Source organism: Antechinus flavipes, chromosome 1, assembly GCF_016432865.1.
Source record: "Antechinus flavipes isolate AdamAnt ecotype Samford, QLD, Australia chromosome 1, AdamAnt_v2, whole genome shotgun sequence".
Classification (NCBI taxonomy): Eukaryota; Metazoa; Chordata; class Mammalia; order Dasyuromorphia; family Dasyuridae; genus Antechinus; species Antechinus flavipes.
This window is the reverse complement of record NC_067398.1, coordinates 700,409,275-700,423,582: the sequence shown is the minus strand read 5'-3', so window position 1 is coordinate 700,423,582 and position 14,308 is coordinate 700,409,275.

The following is a 14,308-nucleotide window of genomic DNA, read 5'->3' as shown; positions in this document are numbered from 1 at the left end:
CATCTTTGGTGGGAAGAGAGAGAGCGGTATTTCACAAACCAAACAAACCTTTTCATCTTTCTGACTCAAACCCAAGGGCCAGTCCCTCTGTGGGCCATGCTGTCCCTGCAGACCTGTGGCTACATGCTAAAAACCCAATTTCCCCTCTTGGCAAAAGCTTTCAAAAAACCATTAACTGACTTTAAAGAACACGTTTTCTGAATGTTTATGTACTTTACAGGAGCCAAAGAAAAGTCCTGGCCAAGTTCTGCCTTTTCTCTGACCCTGGACTCATGCTTCTGAAAACGTCAGATTTCCTGAATCTCTTTCCCCTGCTGGTATTCCCATCTTGTCTCCATTTTCATCCTTGTCTGTCTCCTCTAAGATCATAAAGCTAAAGCTGGATTGAATCTTAGAGGTTATCTGAACTATCCGTGCATATTCCTCCCATCTTCAACATAAAAAGTGATGCTTCCTTGGGTAAGAATTGTCTTGCCTTTCTTTGTATCCCTAGTGATTAGTACAATGCCTAGAACACAGTAGGTATTTAATAAATGTGTATTGACTGTCACCCAAAGAAAATCAGTAACTTGTTCAAGAGCCTCAAAATATGGAACAATTGAATCAAGATTTAAACTCAATTCCTGGTACTCTAAATTCAAAATTCTTTCTATTATACCAACCAGTAAGCATTTATTGAACACTTACTACACCATCTGATAGCCTTGTCCTTTTGGGCAGGAATTCATGTTCCACCCGAAATTGTAAAACCATTGAATCTGACCTTTTTCAGGGAATATTAGAGAACTGGAAAAGATCTCCATAACCATCTATTCCAAACTATACAAAATTCCATTTAAAAAAGGCAATACTTGGCTAAGATGACAAGAAAAAAATAATGACAAATGTTGGAGGGGATGTGGGAAAACTGGGAAGCCGATACATTGTTGGTAGAACTGTGAACGGATCCAACCATTCTGGAGAGCAGTTTGGAACTATGCTCAAAAAGTTATCAAACTGAGTATACCCTTTGACTCAGCAGTGCTTCTACTGGGCTTATCTGGATCTCCCAAAGAGATCTTAAAGGAGGAAAAGAGACCTACATGTACAAAAATGTTTGTGGCAGCTCTCTTTATAGTGGCTAGAAACTGGAAACTAAGTGTATGCCCATCAATTGCAGAATGGCTGAATAAATTATGGTATATGAACATTATAGAATATTATTGTTCTGTTAAAAAGAACCGTGGAATGATATCAGAGAGGCCTGGAGAGACTTACATGAACTGATGCTGAGTGAAATGAGAAGGATCAGGAGATTATTATACACGGCAACTTATATGATGATCATGCTGATGGACATGGCTCTCTTCAACAATGAGAGGATTCAAACCCATTCCAATTGTTCAATGATGAAAAGAGCCATCTACAACCAGAGAGAGGACTGTGGAAACTGAGTGTGGTTCACAACATAGTATTTTCACTCTTTCTGTTGATGTTTGCTTGCATTTTGTTTTCTTTCTCAGTTTTTTTTTTCTTCTTGATCCAATTTTTCTTGTGCAGCAAGATAATTGTATAAATATATATATATATATATATACGTGTATTGGATTTTACATATATTTAACATATTTAACATGTATTGGACTACCTGTCATCTAGGGGAGAAGTTTGGAGGAAGGAGGGGAAATTTTGGAAAAGAAAATTTTGGAAGGATCAATGTTGAAAAATTACCCATGCATATGTTTTGTAAATAAAAAAGCTTTAATAAAAATAATAAATAAAAATTAAAAAGTCAATACTGAAATGGAGTCAGTAAACTTTTATAAGTGGCAGGCCATGGTTTGGTAAAGGGAGAGAATATATGTGACTTCTCCATAACTAGAGATACTATGACATGCTGATGCTCCTGACAGCCCAATTGTTAGAACTTAGTATAGATTACTTATCTCAATATCCCATGATCTTAGTCCATGATCTTAGTCCAATTGCTAGTAACTGGGATACCGCTTCTTCAATATGCCAATGGTTCTGAGATATTAGTTTAATTACTAGTACCTAGTATATATTTCTTGTTCAATATTCCAATGGTTCTATGATCTTAGTCCAATTACTAATACCTGGTATATATAGTTTCTTCAATACCCCAATGGATCCATGATCTTAGTCCAATTGCTACTATTTAGTATATATTGCTTCTTTCAATATCCCAGTGACTCCATGATCTCAGTCCAATTTCTAGTGCCTAATATATGCTTCTTCAGTATCCCAGTGAGTCCATGATCTCGTACTTTGGGTATTCCTTCTACTGGAATAAACCATAACCCATCCCCCAACTTTTCATCCTGTGTATTTCTTGTCCATGACCTTCCTTGAATCTTCCAGAAAGGACCTGCACTATTTGTTACAGTCCTTACTCTGGGTCTTAAAGTCTTTGGATACATGACATTTTATTTACTATTTCTGTACCTTTTCACAAGTTGTTCTCCACCTATATCTCAGCCTAGAATACGCTCACTCCTTAGCATTCTTCAAAGCTTAGCACAAACACCATCTCCTACATAATATATTTTTTGATATGGTAGTTGGTTGGGTTTGAATTTTGAGTAGTTTAAGTTGGTAGTGCTCATCCCCTGCCTTATTCCCCTCCATTAATTTGCATTTGCTTTGTATCTATTTTGTATGTACTTGGTATTAAAAAAAAAGTTTGTACATTGTTTTCTATGATAGAATGTAAGCTCTATGAAAGTGGAGACTACAGGATTTTTATCTTTGTATCTCTAGCACCCAACTCAGAGCCTCACACATAGTAGATGATGAGGTGAGGGGGAAGGGGGGATTGTTGTTGTTACTGATTGATTGGTTGCTTGCTCAGATTAGACTGATATTATTATTTTCCATCTCTTATCTCTCATTCTTGTTGTATAACTGACCCAGTTTCTTTTCCAACCACAGAAGTAAATGAATTGGTTTTCTACCTATTGAAGTGGTATTTATTCTAAAAGTAACACCATCTTTAACATTATCCTGATAATTACCAGCAGTATATGTTACTGGTTCAAATGTCATTAATCATGTCTTCTTTTTTTCCACCTCATCTTCTATAAATCCCAACTCATAGTAAGCAATAATAATCACCTTATCATTTAATTATAGTATTTAAGACTATTAAAATAATATAGGTCACAGTCACCTCCCTTTTGCTATATTTGAGAATAATAGTTTATATTTATAGTAGGGTTTTTAAAATAATAAGCATCCCTTAAAGCCATCCTTTGCTACCCCCTCATGGCTCTGTGTTGCCCCCACACTCTCAAATGTTCTGTTTCTTGATTCTAACCTCTGACAGGTCCTGGCAAGTTGAAAAGACTTCAAATGCAGGCCCACCCACAGACTTTAAGTCTATTGTTTGATAGCCAGCCTTGCCAAGTTCAAAAAGACTCATTCAGAAAACATGGACTACCAGCTGAAGAATATTGGTTTTGGCCACGGTGAGTTTCATGTAGATCTTTTGCTAAAATATTATTATCTGAATTTCACCAATGAAGAAATTAAAAGTCTGAGAGATGAAATTGACTTGTTCATGGCCGCAGTCAATAAGTATCAGTCCTCAAACTCCAAATCAAATCTCCCTAGTTTGTCCTTAATTCCCAAAGATCATGACATCAGAGAGATGATGCTGTGACATGCAAGTAAATTGGGTTTTAGTGAAGGAGGTCTGTTCAAGGTCAAAAGCTCCATTTTCTCTTCCAATGCCATCTGAATCTAGTGGCAACATAGATTAGCACTAGAGATGGCTTTCTTTTTATGGTTATATTCATATACATATATCTATATATAGCTCCCTAGAGGAAGGATGAAGTTATGTGTGTTTGTTTATACAGGATTTTTTAAAAAACATTTTACACAAATTTAGTGGGGTCTTTCTTTTTTAATTTATTATTTATTTTTAACATTCTTTTTTTTTTTTAATTTTGAATTCTAAATCCTCTACCTCCTTCCTGCCCCTTCCCCACTCACTGAGATGGCAAGCAAAATGATATTGATTAATTAAACATATGAAATCATGAAAACCTATTTTCATATTAGGCATATCACAAAAAAATGAGAAAATTATACTTCAATTTGAATTCAGAGTTCAGCAATTCTCAGGAGACAGCACCTTTTCATCATGAATCATTTGGAATTTTCTTAGATGATTATATTGATCAAAGTAGCAAAGTTTTTCATAGTTGATCAGTCATCACAACATTGCTATTACTGCGCACAGGACAATGATTTCTTGATCTTCTCACTTCATTTTGCATCAGTTCATATGGATGTTACTATGTATTTTCTGAAACCACTCTTCCTTTTCATTTCCCACAGCACAATGGTATTCCATCACACTCATATGTCATAATTTGTTCAGCTATTAGGTAACTTATGAACATCCTCTCAATTTCCAATTCTTTGTCACCACAAGAAGAGCTGCTACAAATAGTTTTGTACATGTAGATCTTTTTTTCTTTGAGCTCATTGAGGTACAGACCTAGTAATGTTATTTCTGGGTCAAAGGGCATGTATATTAAGTTTTATAGCCATTTGAACGTAGTTCCAAATTATTGTCCAGAATGGTTAGACTAGTTTAGAACTCCACCAACAGTGCATTAATATATCTAATTTTTCACATCCCCTATAGCATTTTTCATTTCTGATAGGTGTAAGGTGGTATTACAGAGTTGTTTTAATTTGCATTTCTCTAATCAATAGTGATTGAGAGCATTTTATATGGTTTTAGATTGCTTTGACTTCTGAAAACTGCCTATTCATATCCTTTGACCATTTGTTAATCAATGAATGGCTCTTATTTTTTATAAATTTGACTTGGTTCCCTATATATTTGAGAAATGAAGATCTCATTTGTTCTTGGCAACAATTCTGTAAGGTAAGTGCTATTATTATCCTCATTTTACAGATGGGGAAATTAAGGGCAAGAGGTTAAGTGCCTCACACAGCTACGTGTAGTAAGTGAGGCAAGATCTGATCACAGGTCTTTCTGACTCCAATACATTATCATCCTCTAAGTCACTAGTGCTTAGTATAGCATGTGGCTATAGCAAACTGTCTTAAGGGTTCATGAAACCAAAATATGGTTAAGAGCCCCTGTTTTCAGCCATTATTCCAATAATCTTAGATCTGTAAACTCATCATTGTGGAGATTCTGTCAAATTATGCCAAGAAGAATTCATTCATGACTATTCATCCTGTGCTATCCTTTTCTGTGTCCTTTTGTTAATTTCATTAAAAAGGGATCTTCCCAGCATGTCAAGAGGTTTTTTTTTTATTTTTTGTTTTTTTGTTTTTGCCATTGAAAGAATCCAATGGCATCTTCATATATTGTTTTTCCTCCCCTCTCGTAGCATGATTAGCCTTTTAGAAGAAACATCCCTTATACCTATTTAGAATCCTTAATATGTAATATGTTATAATGTCCAGCATGAATCTCACTATTGCCCATTGAGTAAGTTTCAATATCAGTTCTTCAGAAAATGTAGCATTGCATGATTTAAAATCATATAGCATCTCTAGAAGAGTAGGGAAGAAGATAGTATAGGAATAAAGATAGGGATCTGATATGACTCCTTTAGGAAGGCTCATATGAGGAAACTTTCTCTACAGATGTAAATCAATGACTTCTCTAAAACTTATTTTCTTAGAGAGTTGACTGGAACACCGACATCACTGGAACATTTTGGTAATGTGTCAAACGCAAGATGTCAACTTCCATCTTCTGATATCAAGACTAGCTCTCTATCTATTATGCTTTACTATATGTCTACTAGAAGAATATTGGTATTATGAGACAGATCTTTGATTCAAGGAGAAACTTAGAATCATTAAAAACAACTTTGCCATTTCTCCTAGATAATCCAGCCTGTTCCTCCCATTGTTCAATTCTGGTCCAGCACACAATTTATATACTATTAAGCTTTATATCTAACCATGCTTCATAGTCAGAACAAGATATATTCTTCATCCACTTTTTTATTAGACCAAACTTTTTGAGTGATTTTGTATCTCATTTAGTAATGTCTGCAATATGGCTTGATGAAATGAACACTATATCATTTACATCCAGGTATGTCTAGGAGAAGGAAGTAGTATGGTATGGCAGAAGGAGTTCTTGGGTTCTAATCCTAGGTCCTCCACTTAATAATAATGTGATTTGAAGTGATTTACTTAATGTCTCTGAGCATCTATTTCCCAATCTATAAAATGGGAACAGGGTGCTAAATGGAGTTGTGGTCCCTTCAACTCTAAATCGATGATCTTATGACTTTAAGAGAAGCTTGATTTTGTTTGGACTCTGGACTTTCTGTTCTCTATGACAGTGGCAAACATGATCTTCCTAGTTTTATGTCATATCTTATATTGATTAGAGAGTCATTGAACAAGATTGCCCCTGCTGTTATGTCTTTCAAGAAATCTCACATGATTTTTTATATGTGTATGAGAAAGAACTGTTTGGAGTAGAGTCTTAAAAGTGGTATTTTGCCCTATCAAATCAAATAGATTTTTTTTAAAAAAACAACTTTTTAGGAAACCTGATAATAGTGAAAAATTCTTATTTTCTAAAATAGGCAGATTTTCTTTAAGATGATAAAATTCAACCTATAAAAGTATAGATTGTCCAGATTAAGAGAAGAAGAAATAAATTACTTAAATAGTACCATTTTAGAAAAAGAAATAGAACAAGCTATTAATCAACTCCCTAAGAAACAATCTCCAGGGCCAGATGGATTTACATGTGAATTCTACCAAATATTTAAAGAACAATTAACTCCAATGCTATATAAACTATTTGAAAAATAGAGAAAGAAAGACATCTACAAAATTCCTTTTATGACATAGACACAGTACTGATGTACCTAAACCAGGTAGGATGAAAACAGAAACAGAAAATTATAGACCAATTTCCCTAATGAATATTGATGCAAAAATCTTAAATAAAATATTAGCAAAGAGATTACAGAAAGTCATCCCCAGGGCATTATACCATGACCAAGTAGGATTTATACCAGAAATGGGCTGGTTCAATATTAGGAAAACTATTAGCACTGACTATATCAATAACCAAACTAACAAAAAACATATGATTATCTCAATAGATGCAGAAAAAGCATCTGATAAACTCCAACACACATTCCTATTAAAAAACCACTAAAGAGAATAGGAATAAATGTACTTTTTCCTTAAAATAGTCAGTAGCATCTATTTAAAACCATCAGCAAGCATCATATGTAATAGGGATAAATTGGAACCATTTCCAGTAAGATCAGTTGTGAAACAAGGTAGATCATGATCACCATTACTATTCAATATTGTATTAGAAATGCTAGCTTTGACAGTAAGAGAAGAAAAGGATATTAAAAGAATTATAATAGGTAATGAGGAAACCAAATTATCACTCTTTGCAAATGATATGTATCATCTAAAGATCAACTAAATCTAGAGAATCAATTAAAAAATTATTAGAAATAATCCACAACATAGGAAAGTGGCAGGATACAAAATAAATCCACATAAATTATCAGCATTTTTATACATCACTAACAAAATCCAACAGTTAGAGTTACAAAGAGAAATTCTTTTAAAATAACTGTCAATAGTATAACATATTTAGGAATCTATCTGCCAAGGGAAAAGTAGGAACTATATGAACATAACAACAAAATACTCTCCACACAAATAAAATCAGATCTAAGCAATTGGGAAAATATTGAGTGCTCTTGGATAGTTCAAGCGAACTATTATATTATATTAATATTATATTATATTATATTAATAAAGATGACAATACTACTTAAGCTAATCTATTTATTTAGTGCTATACCAATCAAACTCCCAAGAAACTATTTTACTGACCTAGAAAAAAGAACAAAATTCTCTGGGGGAACAAAAAGTCAATAATTTCAAGGGAATTAATGAAAAAATGCAAATGAAGGCAGCCTAGCTATACCAGACCTAAAATTATATTATAAAGCAGCAATCATCAAAATAATTTTGTAGTGGCTTAGAAATAAAGTATTTGATCAGTAGAATAGGTTAGGTTTACAGAACAAAATAGTCAATGACTATAGTAACCCAGGGTTTGACAAATCCAAAGACCCCAGCTTTTGGGATAAGAATTCACTATTTGACAAAAACTGCAGGGAAAATCGGAAACTAGTAGGCAGAAACTAGGCATTAACCCACATCTAACATCATATACCAAGATAAGGTCGAAATGGGTTCATGATCTAGACATAAAGAATACTATTACAAACAAATTAGAAGAACATAGGAGAGTTTGCCAATCAGATCTGTGGAGGAGGAATTTCTGACCCAAGAAGAACTGGAGATCATTATTGATCACAAAATAGTTAATTTTGATTATATTAAGCTAAAAAGTTTTTGTACAAACAAAACTAATGCATACAAGAATAGAAGGGAAGTAATAAACTAGGAAAACATTTTTACCTTCAAAAATTCTGATAAAGGCCTCATTTCTAAAATATATAGAAAAAAATGACTGTAATTTATAAGAATTCAAGACATTCTCCAGTTGATAAATAGTCAAAAGATATGAACAGACAATGTTCATATGAAGAAATTGAAACTATTTCTAGTTATAGAAGAGGTGCTCCAAATCATTATTGATCAGAGAAATGCAAATTAAGACAACTCTGAGATACCACTATACACCTGTCAGATTGGCTAAGATGACAGGAAAAGATAGTGATGAATGCTGGAGGGGATGTGGGAAAACTGGGATGCTGATACACTGTTGGTGGAACTGTGAATGAATCCAACATTCTGGAGAGCAATTTAGAACTATGCCCAAAGGGCTATCAAATTGTGCAAACCCTTTGGTACAGCAGTGTTTCTATTGGGTTTATATCCCAAAGAGATCTTAAAGAAAGGAAAGGGGCCCATATGCGCAAAAATGTTTGTGGCAGCCCTTTTTTGTAGTGGCAAGTAACTGGAAACTCAATGGATGCCCATCAATTGGAGAATAGCGGAATAAGCTATGGTATATGAATGTTAAGGAATATTATTGTTCTATAAGAAATGATCAGCAGGATGATTTCAGAGAGGCCTGGAGAGATTGACATGAACTGATGCTAAGTGAAATGAGCAGAACCAGGAGATCATTATATATAGCAACAATAAGACTATACGATGATCAATTCTGATAGACGTGGCTCTCTTCAACAATGAGATGATTCAAACCAGTTCCAATTGTGCACTAATGAAGAGAGCCATCTACATCCCAAGAGAGGACTGAGGGAATTGAGTGTGGTTCCCAACCACACTCTTTTTTATTGTCATTTGTTTGCATTTGATTTTGCTTCTCTCTCTCTCTCTCTCTAATCTAACTGATTTGATTTTATTTTTCTTGTGCACATGATAATTGAATAAATATGTATGCATATATTGGATTTAACACATATTTTTACTGTGTTTAACATAAAGAGATGATAAAATTCAAAGATGAAAGGAATCTTAGTAATTTTCCAGTCTAATTCTCTAATTTTTCAAATGAGAAAACTGAGGTCTAACAACTAGGTCATACAGGAATCAAAGCTGGAGTCTCTCTCTGTCCCCAACACTTTCTGCTACACCAAGAAAAAATAGTGACCTAGAACTAATGGACTAGGACATTAAAAACTATATTTGAACCATTAGCTTGTGAAAATTAGAACTAGTATAGGGTGAAATGCATATTCAGTCAAATGAAAAGACAGAGAAGAAGGAAGTGGAGAAGATGCAAACATCTCACAAAGACTAGAGGACTAGAATGTTCAGGGTGTCACTGGAGAAGGATAAGGGAGAAAACAGCCCCTGGAGAGGGGAAAAGATTAAATAAAGTAAAATTTATTATATCAGCTGTAAATTTTATTATATTATTAGTTTTAATGGGGGATGAGATACACTAGTAGCAATAAGCTTTACTTTGGAGATCAATAATGAAGGCCTTGTTATTTATTATTTGATAATAATATGATCAGGGAGTTAAGGGAATATCAGTTCTCCCACAAGAATCTCTGAGGTATAGCCTGGATTGGGCATTTTCCCAGGGCAACTAGCCTGGAATAGACCCCTTCCCTAAGTCACTATGGAACAGGATGGAACAGGAAGGGACCTTAGCTGTGACCCAACCAAATCTCCTCATTTTTTGAATGAGGAAACTGAGGCTGACAGAAAAGAGCCTTGCCAGAGACCACACAGAGAGGAGATGACAAAGCCAGGACTGATTTCAAGTCCTGACTTCAAGGTCAACACACTTTGTTCAACATCATGCTGTTCATCCTTGTCTTCCTGCAGGCCTCACTTCTTGAGACCTTCCTTGACTTCCCCACTGCACCATGTCACTGACAGTGTTTACTGTGTGTGTGTGTGTGTGTGTGTGTGTGTGTGTGTGTGTGAGAGAGAGAGAGAGAGAGAGAGAGAGAGAGAGAGCGATCCCTCTGTCTGTCTTTCTGTCTCTGTTTCTACCTCTCACTCTTATCTCTGTCTCTGTGTGTGTTTCTCTGTTACTGTCTCTCTGTCTCTGTCTATCTCTGTGTCTTTCTGTCTCTGTCTCTATCTCTGTCTCTCTGTCACTGTCTGTCTCTGTCACTATCTTTCTTTCTCTGTCTCTGTGTGTTTCTGTGTCTCTCTGTCTCTCTCTTTCTCTCTCAGTTCCATTATTAATAGTTTACATGTTCAACATTTACAAAGTGCTTTTTGAATGCTACTTCCTTTATCCCCCACAAGCACCATAAAAGGAGGACTCTGTCATCATTCCCAATTTGTCAATGAGATTATTGCCCTTGTGAGCTTAAGGAATTTGCCCGGGATCACATGACTGCCACATACCGAGGTGAAAATCAAAGTTGAGTCTTCCTGCCTCTGAGGTCCACACCACATCCTTGGTACCACCAGGCCGGCTTCCTTCAATGAGCTCGGAGTCCTGGGGAACCTTGAAATCAAGGATCCCAAGGTCTGGGAGCACACATCCCCAGCCTTTCCTTAGCATCCCCCTCTCTCTCCAATATTTCACGGGGACATAAAGCGCCTTCTGAGTTCCCAGGAGTTCTGCTTCCTCAAAGAAGCACTGAGTGAGCATCTTTGCCCCAGACATGGGAGCTGGACTATAAACACAGACAAAAGTCCCGAAGGCCCTGCCTCCCTTCATCCACCATTCTACTGGAGGTTTACAACATGCTTCCTGATCAATAGAGGATAATAGTGAGTATTCACAACTGGGAGAGACAGGAAAAGAATCTCAAAGGACATTGAACTTGATCTGAGGCTTGAGGGGACTGAAAGATTACAAAAAGGTCAGAGTGAGCAGGGAGGGCATCCCAGGCATGAGGAGCATCCTATATAGAGGCCTCAAGGTGCGGGATAGCACAGAGGGTATGAGGGAACAATGTTTACGGGTTCAGACGAACACTTGATGGGAGCAGATTTCATTTTAAAATGTGAAACCGTGAGGGTCTGAATAGAGCAGGGGAATGGTGTAGTCAGAGCCGTGGTTTAGGAATATCAAGGTAACATTTTACCAGCAATAAAGTGCTATATCGATATCAACCATTGTTATTTTTACCAGTACTGCCTGCAGAACTAGCCAAAGTTTCACCTCTGATCCTCGATTTTATTATCTGTAAAATGACCTCTGAGGCCCCTTTTAGACCTAAACCTATCCCCACTTCTGATTTGATTGTACATCTCTAAGTTCCAGGTTTCAAATCTGTAAAATCGAGGAGTTGTTCCATGTTCCCAGAAAACACCTGAGACATAACCCTCAAGCCCCTTTATTGAGTGAGAGAAAGCCATTCCCAATCCTTCGTAAAAACTCTCCTTTGAGGAAGCAGGGCCCAGCCTTGGCAGGGATTGCCCTCAGACTGGGAAAACAAGGTTGATCATATTCGGTATTAATGGAAAGCCCGAGGCAGTCGGGGACTTTGTGAAGCCAGGCCTTGTTCAGGCCAGCAATTCCTAGGTGGGTGAGGATTTCCTGTCGAGCCTCAGCAGAGCCATACCCTCGAGACAAGGAAGGAGGCTGGGTCACCCCTGAACACGGTACTGGGAATCAATTCCAGATTCTCTGGCCCTCCCCGGGAGCCCTCCAAGAGTGCTGGCCAGAGTGCCAGCCAGCCCACAGACTTTGCCCTGTGTCCCTTCCAAGAAACTGCTCCAGCCCAGGTTCTCCCGGACTAGGGGATCCCCACCTTCCCACCCCCGAGAAAGAACAGCAGCCGAGAGTGATTTCCTTTAAAGCTGTGCCTTCTGGCCGAGTCCTCGTGTCAAACAACTAAAAAGCAAAGAAACAGGGAAAGGTAAATTGGTATGAAATTAATGGGGTCATGATCTGGCTCTTCCCAACCGGAGCTATATAATTTTCTGCCTTTTATAAGAATTTCCCATGTGTCATTGCTTGCCTTGCTCCTTCCTCCCCCCCACACCAAGGCCTTCCTTTATGAACACACACAGACACACACTCACACACATACAGAGACACACACACGTATGCACATACTCACAGAAAAACACTCACATGGGAATGAACTCATACATACTCTCACACTCATTCACATTCACACACTCCTGTATATGCACAAACTCATTCACATTTGCACACTCCTATACATGCACACATTCATACATACATTCACACTCACACATACACACTCATTCACATTCATACACTCCTACACATACACTCATTCACATTTGAACACTCATACACATGCACACATTCATATACATATACTTTCACACTCACATATATAAACTCAGTTTCATATATACATACACACACACACACACACACACACACACACACACACACACTCTCACACTTTCTGTGTCCTGGAAATCACTCACACACTGAATGGAGCAAAGCTCTGATTTCTCTGCTATCAGGGAAAACTCCAAATATGCCCTAAGGAAAAGTATTTTCATAGGAAAGTTCAGAATCTATGTTGAGTGATCACTCCCAAGTTTGCTGATCTGAAGCTGAAGGGAAAAAGCTTTTAAAAAGCACAGTAAGAGGATGGCTGCTTAAGGAAGGACTTTTCCAATGAATCCAGAAATTGAGGAAGGAGTCCAAAATGGCATTTGCTGTGCTTTCAAAAATGAGGAACTTAAAAAATTCAAAGAAACACATGAACTGATTCAGAACAAAGTCAATGGAATGAGGAAAATAGCATAGCCAGCTGTAATAATGTTGATTGCAAAAATAAAATCAAGACAACAAACTTGAATGATATTAAGCACGCATATTCCCAAAGGTTCATAGATTCTTAGTGTGAAGGGAAGTTCAGAAATCCTCAAGTGGAAGGATTTTCCATCTTTTCTGCATTATAGACTCTTAGAAATCATAATAAAGATATATTGGATTTAGCATATATTTTAACATGTTTAACATATATTGGATTGCTTGCCATCTAGGGGAAGGGATGGAGGGAAGGAGGGGAAAATCTTAAACACAGGGCTATGCAAGGGTCAATGTTGAAAAATGATCTGTGCATATGTTTTGAAAATAAAGAGCTTTTTGTAAACAAACAAACAAACAAAAAAAGATACCTGGTAAAGACTATGGGTGAATAAAATAAAGTATCTAGATTATAAAGGAAAATCATTTATTTTGAAATAGTTTTTAAAATATTTTATACAAAAAAAAAAATCAAGACCTTAAGAAATCCATATTAATTTAATCAACATATGCCAGGTGACTTCACTCTAACATATCTGACAGGTGGCTGTGCACAAAAGACAAGTGGGGATCTTCATGAAGATCTTTTAGAAGAAGGAATCCATCATAGCTCTAACTATTGCCAGACCTGGAACACTCAGCTTTCTGAGTTTGAATCTGGCTTCAGATACTTATTAGCTGTATAACCCTGGGCAAGTCACTTCACCCTATCTGCCTCCATTTTCTCATCTGTAAAATGAGATGGAGAAGAAATAGTAAACCACTCCGGTATCTTTGCCAAGAAAATCCCAAATGCGGTCATGAAGAGTCCTGAAAAACAACTAGGGAAAAAAACACACTTAGGAAGCTTTTGTTTGCTTGTTTTTGTTTTGTTTTTCTGACAAAGAGCCTAAATTTGTCTTTTGGAACCTTTCTCCCATATTTCCTGGATTATCTCTACTGAATTCCATTTTACTAAAATCAGCCTAATGCTCTGGTCTGTGAGAAGCTGGATCCTAGCTCTGTCATTCGATGTGTTAAGTCTCTCTCCTAGTTCTATCACTTGAAAATCTGATGAGCTTGGCAATTATGCCTTTATCCAAACCATTGATAAAAATGTTAACT